This window comes from Peromyscus leucopus, chromosome 19 (assembly GCF_004664715.2).
Source record: "Peromyscus leucopus breed LL Stock chromosome 19, UCI_PerLeu_2.1, whole genome shotgun sequence".
Lineage (NCBI taxonomy): Eukaryota > Metazoa > Chordata > Mammalia > Rodentia > Cricetidae > Peromyscus > Peromyscus leucopus.
In genome coordinates, this window is record NC_051079.1 from 4,609,707 (window position 1) to 4,636,468 (window position 26,762).

At 42.6% G+C, this 26,762-nt stretch overlaps 1 protein-coding gene across 1 annotated transcript in view; it reads right to left on the reverse strand.

Annotated features, from left to right (window-relative positions):
* Positions 1-26,762, reverse strand: part of Znf521 (zinc finger protein 521) — a 288,531-nt gene that overhangs the window by 236,099 nt on the left and 25,670 nt on the right. Inside the window, 1 exon segment of the mRNA XM_028876663.2 lies at positions 18,609-18,788. The gene's annotated coding sequence lies outside the window, so the exon portion shown is untranslated.

Consider the following 26,762-nt stretch of genomic DNA (forward strand, 5'->3'; position numbering starts at 1 on the left):
TAATACCAGTAATACACAAAATGTTTCTCAACGCCGTGAAATCGGCGACTTTAGGAGCTTTTCATTACTGTCCTCCCTTCACAGATGAAGAGATTTGAGGTGAAAACGTCCAGCCGTGTGGCGGGAGTGACAGAGTCAGCACCAACCGGCATGGGTGCTGTCCTGGACCATTTCCCAGAATGCACCTTCCACCCTCTGTACTAACATCTCTGAGGACCTTGAAAACACACACTACCTTTTACTCTTTTTAACACTTTCAACTTTTATTCCTCCATTTCTCCATTAGAAGATTGCTAAGAATTAATTACTACCAAAATGATTACATTGATTTTTTTAAGTTAATGGAATTTTTAATGAAAATAATACAAAGGAAGATGGCGGGGAAATGGCTATGTGAAAGTCAGTCATCAAAGTGGCCTGTTAAGATTCACCGGGTGCTCACAGATTCCAAGCAATGAACAGTAAAATTAGATCTGCCTGGTAATTTCTTTCTTCCTTCCTTCTTCTTCTTTCTTCCTTCCTTTCTTTCTTTCTTCCTTTCTTTCTTTCTGAGAGTTTAGGAGGAGAAAGGGGCAGTTCCTGGTCATAACTAATAATTCCCTAATAATAAGATTCCCATACAGATGGGCATTAGTGAAAAAGGAAAGGGGAGATGACAGCGGAGGGGGGTCAGAGAAGAAGGGACAGCAGAGGGGAGCCCACTGACCTAATCCTACGGGAGTGAAGAATAAATTTGCTGGGTTCCAGTGAGGCCAGTAAGCCCTAGCCGTGGAGCCCCATCTCAAAGAACATTGGCAAACCTTATGAGCCATGCATCTGCCTTCTGCAGAGACCAGAGAGCGCCTTCCCAGCTACAGAAGCCCTCCACAGAGTGCGCCTTCTCCTATTCAGAACCAAACTCTCGAGTCGTAACCAGCCTTTGCATAGAAACGGGATATGGACTGTGGAGGTGCTTCACAAGCCCGAGGTTGGGAGTTCAGAGCCCAGAGCACGTTCAAGAGCTGGTGAGGAGTGGCCCCACCACAATTCCAGCATGAGGGACGCAGAGCCTGGAAGTCCCTAGAGCAAGTTGGGTAGCCAGACTCTCAGAAATGGGAGTGCCAGGTTCAGCCAGATGTCCCAGGGCAACATAAAGGACAGACATTGAGGAAAATAGTGTCAGCCTTGGGACTTGACACACATTTGCCTCCACATGCACATGGGTACCCACACATGTGAATATATACACATATTCCATACATATTTGTGTGTAGAATTTAAGTTAACGATTTAAAAACTGGATCAGAAAGAGTTGCAAAACTAGAGACATCGTGGGAAAGAAACTCATGAAGGGAAAGCTAAACTGAGACTCAAAAAGAGAAAGAAGTGCTGAGCACACCTTGGCCGACCACACCTTGGCCGACCACACCTTGGCTCTGCCTAAGGACACACCGGGGACTCTGAACAGTTCTAGTCAGGAGAGAATCTCAGATTTCACACTGGCAAACATGGCCGCCACCACCCTAGCTTCAAAGCTGCTTCCTTCTCATTTCTGGTGTCAACTGCCGCAAACTGGAGTCCCACCAGGAGTGCAGAGGCCCAAGACTGTTCTTAGGTCTCTGCCTTGTTACCATGCCCACCACTAGCCAATCAGTGCATCCCCAGCAGTCTTCCCTCCTAGAGAGTGACTGATTGGTTCTCCTCACACATCCTTAGACTTGGCCCCACTCTCCCCAAACCACTAATTTCAGGAGCTTCCTATCTAGAATGCCTGCTCTATCCCTTCTCCAGTCCACTCTACTCTACGCAGTACAGACCAAGGCAAATGTGTGTTCACCGTCCAGCATATAACCTGTCCCAGCTGCCTGCCACTTAGAACAGTAATTACCAAACATCCTTACAGCTCTTAAGCTTACTATTCCAATGAAATCTTCCTAGAATGCAGACCAGTTCCTGCCTTGACTGTGCAGGTAACAGTAAACAGAGAATCTCTGCTAACTCAACTCCCATGTCTATGCATACCTAATCGATGGCTGAAATGCAAAGGACAGACTCAAGCGGAACATCTGAGCATGGCTCTCCGTCACAAGGTCCAACCTCTCTTCATACTTCACTGCACTCATGAACCTGCAGTACAGGCCCAAGGACCCCCTACCACCTAAATCTTCTATGTGTGTGATCCTTTTCATATCACCCCGGGATAACTGTGTGAACAGCAGACGGTGAAAGGAATTCGGATGTGCTATTGCCAAGAGGAGCCATGAAAGACCATGAAGCCTGTAGCTTAGTTCCTAGGTAGGAAGTTCCCTAGGAAGGGATAGCTGATTCACACCTCCTGCCTTCCTCCTTTTCCTCCTCCTCCTGATCCTTCTCCCTCTCTTCTCTCTCTTCCTCTTCCTTCTCTTCCTTTTCTCTCCCTCCTTCTCACCTCCCTCCTCCCCTTTCTTGTCTTAGTCCTCCTCCGATTCTTCACCCTCCTCTTCCTCCTTGTCCTCCTCTTCCTCTTCTTCCTATCATCCCCTACCATTCCTTCTCTTCATCCTCTTCATCCCTGTCTCTTCCTTCTCTTCCACCTCCTCTTCCTCCTTGTCCTCCTTCTCCTTTTCTTCCTCCTATTGTCCCCTCCCATTCCTTCTCTTCATCCTCTTCATCCCTGTTTCTTCCTTCTCTTCCACCTCCTCTTCCTCCAGTTTTCTCATCTCCACCTCCTCCTCTTTCTCCTTCTACTTCTCACACTACTTTCTTTGTGGAAAGTCAATCACTCTGATGTGCTCTCCTGCACAGAGGCCCAAACATTGAGGTTCCCAGTCAGGTCCCCATTCAGCAGCCCTGTGACTGAGCTCAGAGATGCTCCAACCCTGATCAGCACATATTTGCAACCTCCTAAATACCACCAAAAGAATTTCCTGGGCATCCTGCTCCTGAATTCCTTATCTACAGAACCTCTGAGACAATGAATAGCTAGCAGCCGTGTGGTGGTAGTGCAAGCCTTTAATCCCAGCACTCGGGTGGCAGAGCCAGGTGGATCTCTGTGAGTTCGAGGCCAGCCTGGTCTATAGAGTGAGATCCAGGACAGACACCAAAACTACACAGAGAAACACTGTCTCAAAAAAAAAAATAAATAAAAAAATAAATAGATAGATAAATACATAGTTGGCACTGTAAGTGACAGTCTTGGAGTCTTTGTTAGGCAGCAACAGATAGCTAATACACCCATTATCTCTCACTGATTCCCTGTCACAAAAGCTGCTCAGGCAATACTCTGCTGTTTCCATTCCATTATTCTCCTTTTTTCTCATCTATCGGCAAGAACTGTCCTGGCCAGTCCTGCCCCCACAACCCTTAAACAGACACATACGGGTGTGTGTTCACATAAGCACACACACACACACACACACACACACACACACACACACACACACACACTCACCCCTTAATAAGTCTTGTTCATCTGCAAAGACACCACGTGCTCCATGAAGCCAGCCCCAAAGCTCAAGACTGTTCTCTGTCCTCCCCCTATATCCTATATCCAAAGGTCCTGAGATGGGTGCTCTAAGCACCTACTGTGTGTCTCTGTGTTGTGGTTTTTCCATTACTGTAACTATTCTGGTTCAGTTTTAGAGGCTATAGTTCACACCCTGGGGGATCAGTGTTTTTAAGTGTCTGGACAGGGTGTCGTACAGCAATGGCAGGAAGAACACATGGAACAAAAGACCCCATCCTGTCACCAGGAAACAAAAGCCAGGACAGAGCCATGACCCTACCATCCCCTGCCAGGGCACACCCCCACTGATCCAAGACTGCCCACTAAGCCCCACCTCCTCATTTTTTTTTTAGCCTCCTTCTTGTAGTTCTCCCTGGGGATTAGGCCTTTATGAGGACCAATATTGGAAACTTAAGATCAAAATTATAACAGTCAAATAAGAGGATCCTGATAAATGAGATTCTGATAAATGCATACAGGAATTTAGGCAGGCATGTTCCTGACTATACAGGTGTCCTACATGTAGAAGTGGGTGATGGACACAGTACACAAAGCCCAGCTACAGCCCCTAATCCATGTAAGAACATTGGTATCCGTGGGTCAGTGGGAACCTGTGTTCACAAGAATTAAAGTATCCCTATTTTGCTGTTAGGAACTGACCACTAGGCTAAGGTTTGTGCCCTGGAACCTTGGAAAACGGGCGAAGTGATGGGAAGTGGGGGTATGAAGTTACAGGGAGAGAAAAAAATTCCAGAACAAGAAGGGCAAAAATAAACATATACTCACAATTCAAATGTTAACTTGTATGTAAAACTTTAAAGATTTCTTTTCGAAAGCATGACCATATAGAACATCAAATATGAAATGTTTAGCCAATTTGCATAGCTAGCAGACATGGCTTTCTGATAATAACTATAAAAATCTGGTAAAAAGAAAATACTTTTCATAGAAAATAAAATTAAGTATAAGAAATAGGTATATGATAGCTTTGACAGATTTCAAACTCATGACAAAAGCGGGCTCAGGAGACTGGCAGCCTGATCAGTTAATTACAATGGGGAACACTTTCATAAATTAGACTATAGAAAGTTAAGTTTAAAGGCAGTCTGAGTAATAAAAATACACACTTTAAATAATTCATAAATTAAGTGGAAAATGTTTTATTGATACAACCAAAAATACAGCTTTGTGTGTGAAGGCACAGTACATTTTTTTCTAAAAGCATGAGTGTTTTCTAAAAGCATGTTGTTGTTTTCAAATCATTTGAACTGTGTCTGTAAAATGTCTATGTTTTGAGAATGATGGAGAAGGCAAGGGCTGGGAGCTGGTTGTAGTTTAATTTTCTGCTTTTGTAATCAACACCCCGCCCAGATATGACTAGGCACCCTCCATTCCAGTATCCAGGGACCACACGGGAGGGCTGAGAACTCGAAGGGTTTTAAAACTGGCCCTATTTCAAGAAAACCACATAAAATGAAGTCGCCTTCATCACCTAGAGAAAGAGATCGGAAAATGGGTGTGTCTCCAGACCAATTGGAATTTTATTTAGAAAATCTGACTTTGAAGTGGGCATTTCTCAAGAACCAAGTGGAGGATTTCCTTGGATTGCCCATAACGTGCATCTCTCTGTCAGTTCTGCATTCATGCAGCTCATCAGCCTGCTCCTCCTTGTCCACATTTCTGTTTAGTCAACAAGGGAGCTAAGCTAAGAGGGTTTGAGGAGAAGAGCAGAGAGTCAAAGACTTATATTTTTAAAACGAAAAACTTGATGTAGTCACACGTTTAATCACGTATGATCCAAAGCACCTGTCAACTGGGCATATTGTGCATGCAAAACAATACATGTGTGTCACTGTTGTTGTTAAGCAATGAAAGCCATGGGTTAATGGACCCCCTCAGTGCTCAGCAGAGGACAGGCACAAGCCCGGTCACTGACTGCCCTCAGCAGTCCCCTCACACCGCCCCGATTTCGCCAGTTTGCCCATTCCTGAGCTGATCCGGTTATTTTCCTGCCTTGACTTACTACTGTGATTCTACATTCTAACAGCTAATCATGTGCCCAAAAATATCCCACACAATTACGTTATAATTACATTGAAACAAATGTTTCCTTACCCCTTTCTCTTTCAGATATTCCCTACTGTTACGAATATATTTTTTAGCACTTCTAATGTGTGTTCAAAGAGTTCTACTCAATAATCTACCTACATTCATCCTACCATTCACCCAGGAGGCACGATCCCTTTAAACTCTGAGAAGCTCCAGCTGGAACAAAGAGGTGGGGAAAGGGTTCAGGGTTTGTGGAATAATCACTCCTAATCGATCAATTTCCCCTGAAGGTACAGCTGAAGGAAAGGAGAGGAGAGGCCCAGTCCAACGCCTTGAAGTTTAAAGAAACCCAGCCCTGAGGCGCAGGGTAGAAGAATTCCTGCTTTCCCCTCCAAGACCTATTAAGAGGTCACTGATCTCTGTGACACTGCCGTCGGTCCCTGAAGACAGGCTCCCCAGACGGGCTTAGCACAAAGAGCAGGGTGTGGAAAGAGTCCACTTTTCATAGCAACCCACAGTCTAAGAAAGAAATAGATGTCAGTTACAGCGTCTTAAGGGGAATGACCTTTAAACCAGAATCGAGTGTGCTCAGGCAAAAATGTAGAAGTTTCACCGTCTTGTTTTATAGTGTGGGTTTCATACCTAGAAGGGGCTACATGGGAAGAGAGCCTTTCTGTGCACATGGCCCTACCCTGCTTACAAGGTGTGTGGCATGGCCGCAGAGGACATGGGAAACTGTGGGTCTCTTTTAATTCATCTTCCCACAAAAGACCCATGGCTCTCGTGTCCCAAATACAGCTCTTGGTTTACAATTTTTACACATCTCCATAGGGACACGCTGACAGCTTTAATCACCAGCAATGGCCATCAAGGACATGCTAGAAGTTCTTAAAGATATTCTCCCATGGTTTGTGCTCTTCACATTTTATTTACAAGTTTGGGGCAAGTGAATCCTGAAATCAGACAATGAGATCACTAGATATTCATTCCCAATTATACAACGATAAGATTCTCAATTACACAATGAAGGCAAAGCCATTTCATAAAACCGCTGTGGTTTAGCAGATGTTCAAAGGTAACATTTTTGGACACACAGATTCATGAATTTTTTTTTTCTGAAACTGTAACACTTTTTAAATACTATTTTCAAATACTGGAGTTAATCAGAGAACACATTAATGTGAATATGGTTATAACTGATGAAGGAGAGTCCAGCTAGGTTTTCTTGTTAAAGCTAGCTGACGGCACTACGCGCTTTCCATTCAGCTAATGCGACCTTCTGGAGCGTTTTCCTTGCTCTCAGTATCCAGTCACCCACAGCTGAGGAAAAGCAGGCTGAGGGGATGAATACCTAGTAAGAGTGACATGGAAACGCAGAACACAACGGATGTTTTCCTAAGCTAGCCTTGCAGCATGTGAGCTATTTGATTTTAATAAAGCTAACATGCGTAATGTATCATCAGATATAGTAAGAAAACTGGATTCATCTCCCTGGCCCCTTCTAAGCCCCAGTTACATTATATACAATCATTCTAAGAGCTTTAAGGACAAAAAGAACCTCTTATCGTTTAGTGTCTATGTTAAAGTAGAGGATTTCACAAGCATGTTAACACGAGAATGGCAAACAAAGAACCTCAGCTTTTAAGAATTCTGCTCTTAAAAAATAAATAAACAAACAAAAAAGGCCAGCAAGATAGTTCAGCAGGTATAGAGGCATGTCAGGGACCTGACACCTGAATTCAAACCCCAGGACACACAGTGAAATGAAAGAATCAACCTCCCCAAATCTCCTATGACTGCCACATATGTGGTGACATGGCACCAGCGCCCCAACCCATACACATAAAAAAAAAATCTGAATTACTTTTAATCTGCTGTAGCAAATAAGATCAGTGCTGAAATAACTGATATAACTGAAATAACAAGTTTTGCAGCAGGTAAAAGGTGAATGGACTCCCCAAGCCCGGAGAAGGAAGTTCACTGCTCGCTCTGCAGAATTCAGAACCAATTAAATGGGGTTACTCATTTTTGGCAAATGCATAGCAGACTTAGTCAGCACCCTGGTGGATGAAGATATCACACGGTGGCCTGCACCCCTGTCTCTGTATTGGAGAGCAGCAGAGACCGGAGTTCTCACAATGTGAAGCATGTGACAGACAAGTGTTTGGAAGGCCATAGGGTACATTATTCCAGGTTAGAGCTCATAGTCGGAATATTTAGCTTCCAATCAGAGAAGACACTGTTCATTCGAGGGATGGGGGAGGTAGTTGAGGGGCAAAGTGCCTGCCACACAGGACCTGAGCTTCGTTCACAGAATCCATGTAGAAAAGCCCGGAGCCACGATCCACCTTGCAGCTCTAGTCCTAGGAAAGCAGAGACACTGCCCGCTGACAGCTTAGTCTCCCTGGTTACGTCCAAGCCAATGAGGGACGCTGTCTCCAAATCCTCTCTCAAAACCAAGGTGAATGAAATTCCAGCTGAGATTTTCCTCTGGTCCCCACATGCATACATGCATATATGCTCATTCATACACATGCACCTCCACACACAAATAACAATAAGTTTTTAAAAAGTCATTCTAGTACAAATCTTCCTGAGAGCAAGATAACTCTGACTCCAGTCAGGTGATTGGCTCGTATTTATCCTTGTACCTCTTCTCATAAAGCTAGTCAGGTCTCCAGAAAAAAAATGGGCATGGGGACCACGTTGTTTAATTATTTTAATTTTAACTAATTTAATTCAGGTCTCAGATTTCTACAACTGACTCCAAAAGTCCTGTGCAAGAAAACTGCAAGGTACTGGTGGTCAAACACAGGTAATCAAGAAGAAAATGGCCAGCCCCACCCTGCACTCCTGGAAGAAGGTTTCCAGCTACTGTGAGGAAGAGGAGGCAGGAAGAGACGATTCCATCGGGCAGGTCCAAAGCCGGCCGAGCAGCACTGGGCAGTAAGAGGGCGGGTCAGGGTGCCCGCTGCTCCAAGGTGGAGAAGAGCGAGTGCTGCCCGCCCGCCGCCACCCGCGACCTCCAGTCACTGCTCTTTGATGGTTTCTGAGGTGTCTGTCTCAGGTCTAAGAGTGATGAAACGGAGTTAAGCAAGCAAGGCTGGGAGTCTAAAGTTACAAAATTATTTATTGTAAACATATTTATTTATTTCATCCTTATGTAATTTTTGCATTTCTGTTTCTGTACATGCTATACAACACATTAACTTTTTGTCAAAAAAGTTTAAAAAGCACTGGTCTCCGCACTGAGATGCACATGCCAAGGGGATCTATCCCCGAAGCCCAGGCATTTTAGGAAGTATATGACTAGGCTACCAGTTTGGGAATGTTTTAGGTAGAATGCCACAAATTCATCTAAGAAAAGGGATGTTAAAAATAAAACTTATACTACCTTAAATATCATTAGAATAGATATAATTAATGTTATATAAATGATTAATAAAACATAATGGATTAATATAGATTTTAATATGGATATATGCAAATACACATATAATGCCTCATATTTAATTAATATGAACTAAAATTTTTAAACAGTATATTGATTCTGCATGGTTTACAGTAACAGGATTTTCTGAGAAAAGTAGCAAAAATGGGTTCTAAATGTGTCTTAACCAGTTTTACAGAGTCACACTTCCCTCACTGTCATGCCAGCAGAACTAGATTCAGAAGAGGAACCACCGAGTATTTAATTCACCACAGCCACAGAACACCTGCAGACACATTTTCACTTTTAAAACATTCTCTCTGGGAAACAAACAAAAAAAAAAATAGTTATCTTAATGTTCCATGTATCTGAAAGTTTTCATTTCTCAAAAACCGTGCAAAGATTCTAGAAAGTTTAACTTTGGAAATAAAATCAAGTGAACATACTACTTTATACAACAGCCATCCATCTGCTCAATTCATTCTCCTCAAAAATGTAAAGCAATGCAGGAATACTATTTGTTTAGAACAATTGATAGACATGAGGCTCACACCTGTGATCCTAGCTAATTGGGAGGCTGAGGCAGGAGGCTCTCAAGTTGGAAGCCAGCCTTGGTTATAACTTGAACAACTTAGAGAGATCCTGCCTCAACATTAGTAGTAGTAGTAGTAGTAACAAAAAAGTGGGTTGGATACACAGCTCAGCAGTGTAACACTTACCTGAGACCTGTACATTCTGAGCTCAGAAAGAAGGAAATGAAGAACGGGAAGAAAAAAGGAGGCAGGGAGGCAGGGACTCCTGAGAGAGGGAGAATCAGTTTTCTCCAGGGATGGGCTATCTAATCCCAAGTAGTCAGCCTTAAACATATATACCTCCAAGCAACACCAAATGGACTCAGCAGATTGTACACATATACACAGACACACAGACACACACCACACATATACACACATACACAGACACACACACACACACACACACTCACATACACACACACACACACACACACACGTAATAGTAATTAACAAAAAAAGTCATGAATCTGAAGGAGGAGATGGGAGGAGCTGGAAAGGAAGGAGGGTGAAAGTGACGTAAGTACAGTAATCATGTGTAAATTTTTAAAAAAGGAAGGGAAAAAAGAAGAGGGGGTGAAAAAAGGAGTTTCAAATCTGGCTAGAGCTTTACGAATCTGATTTGCAAACATGTTCTCAAAAAACTATCACCCTTCCTGTCATGTGAATTTCTACTTAGCAAACAACCAAAAGCACGACAGACGGACTCTGGTTAAGAACTAATACCATCTACTTGGCGTTTTCTGCATATGCACCCAAGCAATTCCCATTAATGATGGGAAAGAGCACTCAGCAGACAACTCGGGTCTGCAAATTAGCAGGAGACGAGAGGGAGCGAACGCAGAACAAGGAGAAGCCGTATTACCAAATGCACTTTACACATTTATCCGGTTAAGTGTAGCTTAGTCTCGATGATTTACAATGCTGGTTCCTACTCCGTTTTGTAAGCATAATAAAGTCCCGTAATCTCAGCCTTCCCCCCAGCACCCTGCTATTAAATCTTTGTTGAGTAGTGTGATGAGACCCCTCTGGCTCACAGCCCTCCCCGCCCCCTGAGGGAATTGGCAAGAAATGATAGGGTTTGTGGATTAGTACAATGAAAGGTTCTCTGTGCTTTTCCTTCAGTAAATATATATTTTGATAATCTGTCTTCTGCATCAGAGTCCCAACAGCACTGGAGGGCTGACTCCCCTCCCTTCCCAGCCTCCAGGAAAACACAGCGAGGCGAGGGCCAGGCAGGTGGCTGCCGCCTGTGGCTCCAGCTGGAGAGTGGGATTCAAGTTTGTCTTCACCTTTGCCCCCCTTCCTTCAAGCAAGGGTGCTATGTAATTTACTTATACATGCTGGATTACAGACTGGAAAGAAACAGCACCGCGAGACAAAGAAGAGAAATCTCATCTGCATGAGCGCCACCTTGTCCCTGGCTATCTTTAGAGGCTGTTCTGTCAAACTCAAAATCAAATCTTCTTCTCTAAAACAGTGTTGACATTCCAAAACACCTCTAAGCTTCAGATCGTCTCCCTCCATCCCTGCATCCACTGCATGCTTTCCTGCACCACTGTCCATGAGTCTATTGGTCCTGCTGACTAAGCCACAGTAGGGGTCCAGGCCAGGCTTAATTAGCAGGACTATTCCAGGATTTCAAACCTTTGGATATGGAATGACCAGTGTCATCCACTAAGGCAGACTGGTCAAAGAATCTTCATCATCCCTGGGGACCAAAGTCACCAAAGGAATAGATGTGATGTCATCAAAAAACTCCTGCAAGCACGGAAAAGAAAGAGCCAAGGTGGGGTTTCTCTGGCTATCTCACAGCAGAACCCAGCAACCCCCAGAAGCCTGTGTGACCTCCAGATGCCTCAGTCCATCCGGCACCCGTTTTCTGTTTTGCAAATCCAGTCATATGGCTTCTTTCTTGTCTAATCCTGCTCTATATTTAAGCACTGTAACACACTACTCAGAATTCACACAAATTATTCATGGAAATACCTCCAGGTTATAGTCTAGCTGGGCAAAGCCACGCAGCTAAGTAAAGGCAACAAGAGCAACAGACACGGGGAGTCCACATGGATCAAAGAATAACTAGAAATTCCTTAAGACTCTACGAGACGCGTAGAAGAGGAAACGGGGTGGATGGAGACAGGAAATTACGAGTCTTTGTGAATGACACGAACCAGAGGCAAGACAGCAAAGACACTAGCAGATGGATAACGTTAAAAACAGAACCAATGAAAAGGTGAGTCAACCAAGAGAGGAGAAGAAAAGAAATGCCAACACCCCCCTTTGCCACCTTAGTGCTTTGTCTCTAGAGAGATTTTAAAACAGGTGGTACCCAGAGAGTTCGCTGCAGTAGCTAGAAGATAACCCAAGGGCACTGTCCCCTAACATCCACCAAAAAGCATCACATCACCCTTTTAATTAAAATTCTTCGAGAGTCTTTAATCTTCTCCAGAGCAGACTGGAGGCCACCCTCCAGCTAACTAAAATTTCAACTTGGACACCTACATCTAATGTGGATTATTGCAATTTCTGCTCTTCACTCTCTTTACATTCCTGAGCCTATCCCCACACCACCAATACAAATACATATACCAGTGGTTCTCAACCTCCCTAATGCTGCAACTCTTTAACATGGCCCCTTATGTTGTGGGGACCTCAACCATAAAACTATTTTCATGCTACATCATAACTGTAATTTTGCTATTGTTATGAGTTGTAATATAAATACCTGTGTTTTCTGATGATCTTAGGGTTCTTGACGTACAGATTGAGAACCACTGACATGCATACCATCATCATCACCATCATCACCATCATCATCACCATCACCACCATCACCACCACCATCACCACCATCACCACCACCATCACCACCATCATCACCATCACCACCACCATCACCACCATCACCACCATCACCACCATCACCACCACCATCACCACCATCATCACCACCATCACCACCACCATCACCACCATCACCACCATCACCACCACCATCATCACCATCATCACCATCACCACCACCATCACCATCACTACCATCATCGCCATCGTTCTTTGGTTTGATTTAGTCCTTTGATCTTTGATATATAGGAACCAAGCCCATCAGATTCGTCCTTCTCTGACATGATTCAGTGAGTCACCTTTGTTTTCTGACCTTTAATTAAAACACTGTAGTGCTATGTGAACACAGGCCAGATCGGGCCTTCTGAAAGCCTTGGGTCAAGAAAGACCAAATGTTTTATTACTTTAAAAAAGAAACATTATTTAACCCATAAATATCTGCTGTCCCATCCCATGCCATGTTCTGCAGATAGCAATAAAATCAGACGAGATCAAGTGATGTCTTTCTTTTGTCTTGATTCATGAAGTTGAACATAAAGCTAAGTATCAGCCAGGTGCTCTAAAAGGTGCATTCCCCACTAAGTAGAATGCAGAGTTTACTTTTCAACACTTAAATTTTAAAATAACTTTGGATTGGGGGTGTAGCTCAGTGGTGGAATTCATGATACCCTGATATGATCCCAAGTACCACAAGAATGAAGGAATGAACAATGAATGAGTGAAATGTAACCTGAAACAGGACAGACAAGCCCATCTCACCTTAGAAAGGATTTCTCACTACTTAATGTATACTAGGCAGTGCATGTTCACGGTTTTACACTAACATAAACACTATTCTACATCAGTGAAAAGCTTCTTGTAATGTGCCAGCCATCCACCTAGAAACAGTATCCTACTACTTATCTGTACTTAATAGGATTCTCAGATAAACCTGAATACTCCTTTAAACCCATCATTCAGGTGGCAAAGTTAAATGTATCACTGAGAGTTTGAGGTCAGCCTGATCTACATAGCAAGTTATAGGCCAGCCAGAGCCATATAGTAAGGGCCTGGATTTTCACAAAATTCTGTTCTAAGGAAAACAGTCATTACACAAAGTCAGTTTAATGTATATGAACTGGCGGCCATGAGCAAATCTATAGAAAAGACTAATTTATACTTCAAAGAAAGACAGAACTCACAGGATGGCAATGTGAATGTTGGCATGGACAGAGGATGGCTGGGCCTGACCCGCTGCTGGTAGGAGTACAAAGTGAAGCCATCATCTTGGGCACAAGCTTGGAAGTGTGTCTGCAAACAGGCATACCATCCCTCCTGGCCCTCCTCAATACGCAGAACCTCAACTCCTGTGCCATCAACCCAAGCGGATTACAACATATGCCCACATAAAGGTAGGCTGCCCACTACAACTTAATTTGGAATAACAAAAAAAGAACAAAGAACTAATCAAACTGTCCAACAAAAAGACAACAGAAAATAATTACAGTACAGCCACATAACAGTAGTAGTATCTGAACATGCAGAATACTGTTCAAAAATGAAAAACAACAACAACAAAAGTATTCTAAAACAGCATGAAAGAGTTCCCTTGACCCATCACACAAGAGACCGTGGGACGAAGAACAGAGTTCATAGTGTATCACAGTGTACGGTCCCATTTATAGCAGGCTAAATGAATCTATGGTTGAAGACCTTAGAAAACCTGGGTACCTCTGAGGGAGGGCTAATGATGGCAAAGGGGCAGAGTGGACTGTATGGTAAGAAAACATCTAATGGGAAATGGGTGTAGTACACGAGTATGTGCATTTTGACCAAATTCATCAAACTGCATACTCATAACTTACTAGTTTCATTCTATGTAAACACCACGTTAAAATATTGCAAAAGATAGTAGCTCTAATTGGTTGACATGCTTACCACAGTTATGTGAGTCAACCACTGTGGGAATATTTTAATGTGTATTCTAGGCTCAAGCAAGTGAGTCAATGCACTGAAGATGATAGCAGACAGGTTTCCCTCACTCCAGAGGCAATGATATGAAGAAGAAAACGATGTGCCTGAGATGCTGGACTGAACTGGAAATATCAATACAAAAACGGGGTTTCTGTTAGAGTTCAAGGAAAATACACATAGATGTATATACACTTGTATATATGTATTGTGGACAATATTATGTGTATATTATAAATCATCTTAGCATATTTGTATATGTCCTAGTTCAGTTAACTGAGAGCTCTATATACAATAGGATGTAGCACTGAGTACTCATGTCTCAACTTCTAAATACCATGTTTCTTTAAATGAACCCTGATAATCATATTATCCTACCAAAAACTAAAAATGGTAATAATCACCAAGAAGACATAGATTGCAAGATATGGCTGAACAAGAAAAGAACATGACCCAGAGTTTCTCTTTGACCCAGAAACAAAGCAAGTACCCCCAGATAATGACAGACACATATTACACAGACACCAAAGGACATAGTTTGAATCCATTCTCATTGGCTAAATCTAAGACAATAAATACATCAAAATATTCATAGTGAGCTGGGAGTATAGTTCAGTGGTACAAACCTATCTAGCAAAAGGCCTTGTGTTTGATTCCCAGTATTCAAAGATAGATGATGGGTGGGTGGATGGATGGATGGATGGATGGATGGATGACAGATGATTAATAAATGGATACACATGCAGACAAACAGATGATGGATGGATGGATGGATGGATGGATGGATGGATGGACAGATGATTAATAAATGGATGCACATGCAGACAAACAGATGATGGATGGATAGATGGATGGATAGATGGATGGATGGATGGATGGACAGATGATTAATAAATGGATGCACATGAAGACAGACAAATAGATAATGGATGGATGGATGGATGAGCATATGATAGACACATACATACATACATATAATGAACTGCGAATCCCTGAATAAAATCATCTAAAAATAAATGATGACATGAATAAGCAAATGAATAAGGAAAGAAATACCAATAAGCCCAACAAGTAACAAAGAATATGGTATAACAATGGAGGAAAACTGATGAAAGTTTTGTAAAGTTGAGCTATGAGTTATCTTCTCATGAACTATCCTTGCACTGTACATGAAGGGGAAACAGTAAGTCGCACTAGAAAAGATTGGAAGACACCATGGAAAGCAAGTATTTGGTGTTAACCTCACCATCACTGGAGCAAACTAATACTACTTACTTCCAGGTGCAGTGAATAAGGAGGATGTGACATCATACTGGTGTCCTCGCCACAGCGTACAATTTGAATGTGACACTCAGGAAACAGAAAAACCTACTCCTCTGGTGGAAATCCTACAAAGTCTGTCAAGCATCCTGGTCAAAAATACCAAGAAAGATGGAGAAAGAATTCCTAGTCGGTTAGGCCAGGCAGAGAGACACGACAGTTAAATGTTACATGTGATCCTGTATTCAGGATGAGACAAAACAGAAAGAGTTATAAAGGACATTACTGGAACAAGTTGTTGCAATTCAAATATGGGTTATAGATTAGACATCAGTGACAACAAAATGAATATTAATTAGACATTTGTTGTTAAATGAATTTTAACATTCTTGAATCTGGTAACTACACAGTGGTCAGAAGAATGGATGGGTCCCTAGAAATACCCAAGCTGCATTTCCAGGGATGTGATATTTTGACTGCCTTCAAATATTAAGAAAATGATGGTAAGCAAGGAAGGAAAAGGGAGGGAAGAAAGGAGAAGCAAAGAAAACACATAATACAAAGTTTAAGTAACTGATGAGCGAATTAACTAACAGAGAAGAGTTCTTCAAATTACTTTGTAAGTTTTCTGTACATTTTAAATACTGTCACAATAAGAGTTATGCTAAAAATCTCATAAAGTTATAAAAATAGGTAAACCATCAATATGCATCATTCTAGCCAGTTTGCTGGCACACACCTTTAATTCCAGCATCTGGGAGGCAGAGGCATGTCTCTGAGTTCCAGGCCATCCAAGGATATAGAGTTAGACGATGTCAAAGGAGGAGGTGAGGGATGAATGATTCTAAAAAGGAAGACTTTTCTGAAAAAATTTGTATCGCCTAATAAAGTTGCTCACTGTATCCCCCCGCCCCCCGAAGAGAAGAGCCATGGTGAACTTTTTAATAAAGAACTTTGTTTACCTGGATTCCATCCAATGCTACCACAATAATCTGCTCAGGAAACCTTGTTAAAATGAAACACCCATTAAAATCTTACACAAATAGAAATATTCTAGGAAAACAGTTGGAGAACAACTTGTCTAATAAATATATTTCCTGACCATTGTTAGTGGAGGGAAGACCATGCTAGGAAAAAACAAGAGAGGGAAAAGGAGAGATCCACTCACAGGGATACGGGAGCCATGGCAACTTCAACAAGTGAGTGAAAGATGACATGTGACCAATAGTAAGGAAGAAATTGCATGGTCTACTGGTCAGGTAGTCAACCCAACCAACAAACATAGTATATATCCCTGCTTGGTATCTGGTTGCCCTTGGTACCCATGAGGGATCAGTTCTAGTTCCCTAGAGGATACCACAATTCTCAGATGCTTATGTCCCTTGTATAAAATGGCACAGAATCTTCATGTCCTTATATATGGCCTCCTGCACACTCTAAGTCATCTCTATTACCATGAGCTTTACAATACAAATGCTAGGTAAGGGCTTGTACATAGTATGTAGGGAATAAGGACAAGAAAAAAAAAAGAATAAAATCTGCACCTGTGAACAAAATTTCTCTAATACTTTTGATGAACAGCTGGTTGCACTGAGAGACACAGAATGCACAGATATCAAAGATAATTATATTTTTAAGGAGGAATATATTCTATAAACCAAGTTTCAGCTTTATTCAATCATTATATTGCACATGCTATGCTTCTGTGGGTGTTAGATTTCCCTCTTCTGATGAGCATCACAGCAGAGCATCCTGGCAGCCTTAGCGGCAGGCTAGTGGAGACCCAGCCCTGTGCTGGGCTCAGCTAATGCAAGGATGAAGACATACCCCCCCAACCCCCCCACCCCTGCCCTCCATAAGCCCAAAGTCTAATGACGGAGACAGGAAAGGAACATACGTGCTGAGAACTGCAGGATTCCGGTATTAAGTAGTGGAAGCACCATGCGGGCCTGTGTGAAGCTCTGGACTTGATACCTTATGCTGACCAGCTTGTATGTCAATCTGACACAAACTAGCATTATTTAGGAAAAAAAGGAGTCTTAATTGAGAAAATGTCTCCACTGGCCAGTAGACAAGTCTGCTAGGCATACGCTTGATTCATGATTGATGAGATACCCCAGCTCACTGTGGGTGGTATCACCTCTGAGCAGGTGGTTTGGGGTGCAATAAGAAAGTAGGCTGAGCAAGCCATGGGTGCAAGCCAGTAAGCAACGCCCTCCATGGCCTATGTGTCAGCTCCTGCTTCCAGGTTTTTGCCTTGATTTCCTGCTGTGACTCCTCTGGTTGATAGTCTAAAAGCTATGGGATGAAATGAACCCTTTCTTCCCCAAGTTGTTGTTGGTCATACTGCTTTATCACAGCAATAGAAAAGTAACTGAGGCAGTACCCAACAACAGTGATAACAGAGTAAGTGCTGGGACTTAATGAACGGGTATTTAAAAGAACACAAGAGGGTGCTTGGTTTACACAGAGCAGGATCAGGGAAGGTTTTTGTGAAGAGATAATATTTAAGCTAAAATAAGTTAACAGATATTAAGATCTTAGAAAAATATTTAAAAGGGGTTTTGTTTTATTTTAGTAATTTAATATTCCATTTTATTCCTAACATCACAGTAAAAAAGTAAGCAAAATTAAATGCATATGTGTATATTTAGATATATGTGTGTGTGTGTGGATATATGTATATGCATTCACATGTGCACATACACTCCCAATTCAAACTCTTAAAGAACTCAAGACTGAGGTCACCCCAGACAATCATTCTGGAATTTTTACTAAAGTACCTCTAGTCAGGAGCATCCAACATCACCCTGAAACAGTATGCATCCCAAGGTGGCTAAGAATGCAACCCAACGAACATGTAGATGGCCCCATCGTATCTCCAGTCATAAGGTTGGACACCCTGCTAGACTTTCCTGGGATTTCAACTGGACAGGGTAAAATGACTGGAGGCAAAAACCATACAAAGGAACAAAGTGGCAGAAAAGAAACTCGGACCGGGGGCAGTGTGAGTCGCGGGGAGAGGAGCACTGTTTACCTGTCAGCTGGCATTGATGGATCTTGTGCTCTGTGATGTCGCTGAGTGACTCGAACACCTGGAGGCAGCTGTCACAGCTGTGCACAGCCTCGTCCTCCAACTCCTCGCTGTCTTCCGGCCTCTTCTTGCAGTCTAGGGCCTCTCCATCTTCAGTCTTGTCTTCAAGTTTACAGTTGGGGTCTGAAAAAAAAAAAACAAGACTGTAAGGACGGGCTTGAAAGACCGGCTTTTGTAAAGTAGCATTTCATCTTCTTGCTACCAAAAACAGGAACACTAGTTTCCCAGGGAGCTGCAATAGAGAGCTTGGCTGCCGAGGGTTAATACAGAAGGATCAAAAGTGTCTGTTTTTACTATTAGCCGCGTTTTTCTCCCCACTACATAACCCTTTTCATACACCACCCCCTTCCCACAAACCATTCGGAAACTTCACTTGGTCTTTCTTTAACCGCCTTTTAGGAGTTTTTCATTAAAAGAGAAAGATAAATCACTTTTAAAATAAACAGTCTTCAATGGAAAGGAAAAAGAAACTACTTCCAAGAGTGAACCCCTTTCTACTAAATATATTCTTTCATGGGAAATTACCAGATCATACAAAAGCCTAGAATCAGCTGAGCTAATGACCATAGGCAAGAAATTGACCTTTGCTTATGAACTGGTCAAAAAGCACAGTTACTCCGTTCTCTGTGACACAGCGACAGACAGCAGAGCCGGCTGTGCCTCCCAGCCAAGCATCAGACACACGGCACAGACACAAGCAAAACGCATCGCTCTGTCTTTGGATTTCCAAATTATACAGAAAAAAAAGCAAAGATATGAACAACAATTATAATGACAATCGAGTTAACAACCTAAGACGGCATTATCAGTGTGGCAAAGCTACACACTGTGCAAACTAAAAATAGTCCTATCTGTAGCCTAAGAATGGTCCCCAAATGCAGGGCAGATAAAGAGTAAGGCACAGATACTGTATTTGCGGAGAGTTCCATGTATAGATTAGGTATGCTGCTGCTTGATTCACTATAGAGAAGTCTACCTAGTTCAATCACCGAAACCACACACACACACACACACACACACACACACACACACACATGTATGTATGTATGTATGTATGTATGTATGTATGGCAAAGAAGAGAAGTACCTCCCCAAATCCCTAGTGCCCTTGCTCTTGTCTATAGAAATGGAAGATGGGAGGGGAGTGAGAAAAGGAAAGGGGAGGGCAGACAGGTAAGGACGGAGGAACAAGAGCTACCTTAGGAGAAAGGAGGATCATATCATCGATGGCTTAACTTGGGGATATTTATTTCTAATAACAGAAAAGCCCTCCATAACCAGATATAAACTGTATTTCCAATCAAATCAAGGTTTCTTTTTATAACAAAGTCTCATGTAGCCAAGGCTGTCCTTAAATTCACTACGTAGCTGAGGATAACCTTGAACTTCTGATCATTCTGCCTCCACCTGCCCAGTGTAGGGTAAGAGGCAGGTACCACCAGTCCTGTTCTGTGTGGTGCTGGAGATGGAACCCATGGCTTTGTATGCGCTAGGCAAGCATTCTACCCAGTAAACTACATCCCCAGTCCAGAGTTTCTATTTTCTTTCTTTTTTTTCTTTCTTTTTTTTTTTTGGTTTTTCGAGACAGAGTTTCTCTGTGTAGCTTTGCGTCTTTCCTGGAACTCGCTTTGGAGACCAGGCTGGCCTCGAACTCACAGAGATCCGCCTGCCTCTACCTCCCGAGTGCTGGGATTAAAGGCATGCGCCACCACCGCCTGGCTGAATTTCTATTTTCTTTAAGATCTTGTCTAACCAATGAAAATTACAAATGGGTTGTATCAAGGTACCGAAGATAATGTATACTACATTATCTGGAGCCATATATTCAATATGACTATAATATTGATTTTAATGACTATGCTTTATTGGATTATCTAAATATGAGACATTTAATATCTCATTGAATATTAGAAATGCTACAACCAAGATACTAAAAGACCAACATTTGCCATATCTTTCTTAGAAAGTCCACAGAGGCTTCCACTGAATCCTCCTGCAGCTAGAAGAGGCTGACTGCTAACCTGCAGGTTACATGCTTCCAGGAACCTACAGCATACCCTTTTCTGTCTGTCTGTTAAAAATTTCTTTGAATCTGAAATAAATAAACTTAACTTCATCACCACCTTTAAATGATTTAGACAAACCAAAATCAACTTCTATTTCAATGTATAGAGGAACCTCACGGGGTCGTGGGAAAAGCAGGTGTCCATCTCAGACAGCAAGTCGTTTTGTGTATGTTCGTTTTAAGGAACATAGTATTTAAGTAATTGGTAATTTGGGTTAATTCGCCATCTGGAAAATTATTACCTCAGTACCCTCCATATGACCATCTCAATACACTGGAGGTCTGTCCCATTGGTCCTCTGGGAGGGGTATGACAAAATCCTTTGCTTTTCTCATGCTCTCTGCCCAGCGGGGCACCATCTCCAGGTGAGTGCTTAGCAAATACTACTTAATGGAAAGAGAATGCCTTAAAGAAGGAGGAAAAAGATCCTTTCCTGGTATTTTGTCTGTAAAATGGGAACAGACCAGTTGCCTCCAAATGTAAAAAGTATCCACACGCCTACATTCTCCAAGACTGACATGTTATGACCCACCACATTGGCGTTTCCTGCTTTCAAATGTTCTGTCTGGAGTTATAGACTCAACACTTTGGTAATGGTCCAAATATCTCCCACAGACTGAAGCCAAATAGGCACAGACTGCCAACCCAGAGGGCAATTCAAAAAAGGAAATAACTGTCCCACTTCGGCAAATGACCCCACACCAGCAAATGCTTGCTGGGGGCAGGCAGGATGCACATGCTGAATATTCTTCCTTGTTTAGCCTGAGTTTCCAGTTTCTGAAAAAACCGACAGCATTCAGGGAAATGTGGGTACTGGTTCTGAATTTTAATGTGATTATTTAGATGCTATGCACCAGCTTTGCAGACCTGTTTGTTTTTAAATATGGGACTGAATACTTTAAGTAATACGCAGAGAGAAAGGATAAAAAGTCACCTTCCTCATTATTCAAGAATATGAGTATTTTACACAAATCTAGTATCAAAGATACCAAACAAATCTGAATGCACAGGGCTTCTGCTCGTCCAGGCTACAGAGGAACCCGCCTATGCCTCCTTCACTACTGCTGGTTACTAGAGGGAGGGTCATTTTAAGACTAATAAAAATGTTTTGCCTGCCCTTCTGGGTTTGCAGATAGGAGCCTTTGGGGACTAAAGTCAGTCAAGCTTATTCACTTCTGCTGCAACTTTAGGATGCATGCTCCAGCCAACTGGCGGATTTGTTTTTAGGTCAACACTTAAGTGGGACCCTCTGGGAGGCGGGTTCGATTATAGCCTATGAGGCCTCCGTATGGGGAGTACCAGATTCTCAGTCTCTTTCCTTGTGAGGCACTCTCCCCCAACCTCCACCGGCTCACTCGCTCGAGGAATTCTTTCTCGGCCATTCACAAGATGTGTTTATTTGTGTGAGGGTTTCTGTTCCTGATGCCAATAGGTGTGGGAGGCATCTAGAAAGCTTGCATTGTCAACCATTTTCTTTCCCACAGGTGGTTACACTTCAGTGATTGCACATGGCCTTAGTGATGGAGTTTTTATAAAGTCCTTTGAGATCCAACCATAAAAAATAATTGTATTACTCTGCTAGTCATCCAACCCCCCGACTTCAGCCTAAGGGTTATAAACAGGAGACCTAGGCCTGCAAGTGCCGCCCGCCCTGCCCCCAGCACTGCTGACGTCTGTTCTTCCAACCACATTGTTGCCTATAAACCGTGTCACAGGGCAGGATTTTAAAACAGCCCCGCTCATGCCCCCAAAGGATAACTGCAAAGCACACTGTACCTCGGGAACCTTTTCTCCAGCTGCCCCAAATGATGCTGTTTCAACATGTGGCATCCATCACAAAAGATCTTACTTGCTGACCCAACTTTCCAGCTCATCCTTTCAAAGGGGGGCTGTGGGAGGCTGGATTTATAGCGTTCTGATCTGAACTAAAGGTTGACTTTTGGAATAGACGCGCAATTGTTATTACTACAATAAATGGCGGCATTCTGTTTCCAGTTTTGTTAACGTTACCTACAAATGAGGCTTTGAAAGAGGCCTGATTTTCCTCTCATTATGGTCTCTGGCAGGTAGACTTTCCTTCTCCTCTTCTCAAGGACTGTTATTGCTTTAACTTGGTTTAATAAAATTACAACTTTGGGGAAAATGAAAAATTGCCCTGGCTTGAAAGTGTTGGAGGCAATAAAGGCATGGACTTCAATTAATTTCAAGTGTGGGATCAGTTTAAGGCCAAGCAGCAGAAATTCTATTCTGTCCATGTAAAAATGAGGTTTCACCACATTTACTTTTTTATAACCTATATAAAAGTCAAGTAAAAGTAATGAATACCTAAAGCCATCTCAGCGGACTGGCAGGGACTATCTGAATGCTTGAAACTCGTCTTACATATTTCTCTCTGTGCAACAAGGATGCCATGCCTGATCAAAGCTAAAATGTCAAACTACTAAGAACACAGCCCAATTTCTGAGCTTTCTGCTGCCTGGAAATGGACCTCCTTCCAAGCCACTTTTGCATGGAAAAGCACCAGCAAAAGGAAGAAAAATGAAGAGATCATGTGGTTATAATTATTACCAGGTTACCCGGCAAGGACTACTTCTGCAGCTCAGTGATGGAGTAAAACTCTGTCGCTCTCGTCTCCCACTAGTGTCCATCGCAAAACAACTGCCTCATTAAATCTCTGCAGTAAGATTAATATGCCGTGGCTGCACTACATTTATAACTTGCTACTCTATAAAAAGCACATTTAATGGTAAGAGCCAGAGCCGAGATACAAAGTATTACTATAAAAACTTCTGGCAGCGAGAAAGAGCGCAGGCCCTGGTCTTTCTTTGCAGGAGATATAAATGAGGCTTTCCCTGGTTAATTCCATGCATGAAGCCCTACCTTAAAAACCAGACTCAGTTTTTATGAGGGTGGCAGGAACACAAGATTCTAGTGATGCCGTAAGTATGAATGCAGGAAGATTACTTAGCAACAGAGACAGGTGAGACATGAATGAACCCAAAAAGTTACACGTGTACACAGGCATGCAGACTTCAAACTAGACCATTTCCTAACAGTTTGTTCGTGGGCACAGCCAGCTTCTCACCAAATGGAACCATGGCATGAACTGCTCAGTCCTAACCAACACAGTACCAACTCAGAAAAATATATATATTTTTTAAATTTTTATTTCATTGTCATGACCACACTCATGGAGAACTTAATTATTTGAAGCTATAAAAACTAAATTCCGCGGGCGTTTTGATCCAAAAGAGCAGGTCTGTGAGTTCGAGGCAGCCTGGGCTATTCCAGGAAAGCTCAAAGCACACAAGAGAAACCCTATAGAGGGTATAGAGGGGGTAAAGATGTAAGGGTTTGCGCCTTTGCAGAGTAGTTAAGGAGGAACCAATAAGATTCATCAACAGGTAAAGGCCCTTGCCACCAAACCTGATCTCTGGGACCCATGAAGGTTGCACTTTATGGCACACAGGGTTCTGAACACACACACATGCCGCGCACACACACACACACCCACACCACACACTAAATAAACAATGTAATGTAATTTTTAATGGAAAAAAATGAAAGTAAGAGTATCTTCTACAAAGACTCAGCATTAAAACCCTATGTTTTACTTTTGGGAGCTCTGTGGTAACTAAGCAACTAACAATTCATATAAACACATTTCATACTCATATCTTCCATAAAGCACTACAAACATGACCAAATACTTCAGGTTAACAACCATTTTGTGCCAAATGATAATTAATGATGTAGTCTTGTGTTTAAAGTTTCACTGTGGGTTGGGGAGAGGGATTAGTGAGTTAAAGTGCTTGTACTGAAAGCAAGAGGATCTGAGTTTGAATCCCCAGAAGCCACTAATGAGCCAGATGCACACTGCAAGAGACTGTGTCACTAGTGAGTCCCACGAGGAGACAGGGCTAGATAAAGAAGTGGAGAAATCTCAGAAGCTCTTTGGGCTAGTTTGCTTGCGGTTAGCAACAGAAATACAACCAAGATGTGCTACGTCAAACATGGTAGAAGATAAGGATGGGAATTTGAGGTTGTACTCTGACCTCTATACATGTACATGAGCTTTGGACAAACACACCTTCATTTATACACATGACTGCAGAAGTGCATGGACACATACTGCATACACTCACACACAAATACAAATAAACAAATACATAAATGAAGTACCCGTCTACAAATAACAAGCTGTCTGTTGGCTGACATATTTAGGAGCTAGAGAAGAAAAGCAGAGGCTACTGTTTAAAGGAAACCATATCGGAAAGTATTCTTCCCACATGTCTTCAAACCACGCTTACTAAGCTTTCTTTGCTTTTTCCCCCTAAACAGAGGGAGGGGCCATCTTTAGGCTCTGACGAGAGGTTAACGAGAAACAGACAACCTTCCTGGTGGTCAAAAACTAAAAGGTGGGATCATTGCTTTGCGATTTCTGGGCTCTAGATATGCATTCTAGCTTGAAATCCCCAAAGATGCAAACAGCTTTGGGGAAAATAAATTGTACACTGTCGCACAACAGCGAAGAAGCCTTAATGAAGGCGTGCGGCACGCCAGACTGGACCGCCAGCCGTCAGGCACACACTTGCCTGCTGGCAGCTGTCTCCTGTTTAGTCTGTCAAATCAAGGTAAACAAACAAACAAAGAAAACAAAACAAAAACAGAAGAATCAGTCGGGGGACTAGACTCAAGCACCCTGGAGCTGTGGCCTCGGCTTGGAGAGAAAAGAGACAGAGATCCCACATACAGCATGGGTAGGTACCAGCAGGTCCCCACAGCGCACATGGTCGAGGTCCGGACTGTGTTCTTGGGGCTGGGGATAGCTTACTGGTCAAGAGCATAGACTGCTCTTCCAGAGGAAAGAGTCTGGTTGCTAGCACATACAGTGGGCAGCTAACAGCCTGTCACTCCAGTTCTATGAGATCTGACACCCTCTTCTGACCTCTGCAGGAACCTACACTCACATGCACATACCCACACACAGACTCACACACATACACATTATTCAAAACAAAATAAATCTTTCAAAATTATATTTCTCTCTCCAGCCTGGTTATGTGGAGCACATCTGTAATCTCAGTACTAGAAAGGGACGGCAGGAGAGTAGCAAGTTGGTGATCAGCCTGGGCTACATAGCAAGACCTTGTCTCAAAAAAAAAAAAAAATTAATGACTCTCTTTTCTGTAATGTTTACTTTCTACCTACTCCATTCTCCAAAAGCTATGAAGTTATTTTTTAAAAGGAAGGGGAAACCCACCTCCATCTACCTGTTTCCTTTTGTCTACAAAACCCTTAAAGATGGGAAGGATTGTCTCTGCATTACCACAAATCACCGCTGATATTTGGAACCTCTGTGGTTTTTTCTTGACTGTCCTCAGGTCTGTTGGGCTCCCTGAAGACCACAGAGGAGCACCACAGAAGCACCTCTATAAGAAGAACCAGCCAAACAGGAGCTCATCTACTCTGTCTGTCCACAGTGATGCTCCTTGTACGGGATGCTGAGCAGGGGCAATGAGCCTTGGAGGAAGTTAGAAAACATGCATGCATGCACAGCTTGGAAACAACTGGAAAGCTCTAGTTCCAATCAGAAAACCTAACTAAACTCCCTTCCTCCATTCTGTTGTCTTTATCATGAAATCAAAGGACCTAGTAAGGGTAAAGTATTTCAGTGATCCTACATTCAAATCAGAGAACCCACATGGCAGCTCACAACTGTCTGCAACTCCAGTTCCAGGGCATCTGACACCCTCACACAGATATACATGCAGGCAAAACACCAATGCACATGAAATAATAACAAGTTATCGAGAGAGAGAGAGAGAGAGAGAGAGAGAGAGAGAGAGAGAGAGAGAGAGAGAGAGAGAGATTACAAGCATCGCCCTACTTCCAGCTCATCTATTTCAGGATGAGTCTCTATGTCTGCCTTGCCACAACTTCAGCAAGCAAACGTTTCCTGGGCACCTGGGAGTTCAAAACCAAAGATGAAGCCGTTCCTGCCCCCAGAAAGCTTATGATCTACCATCATTT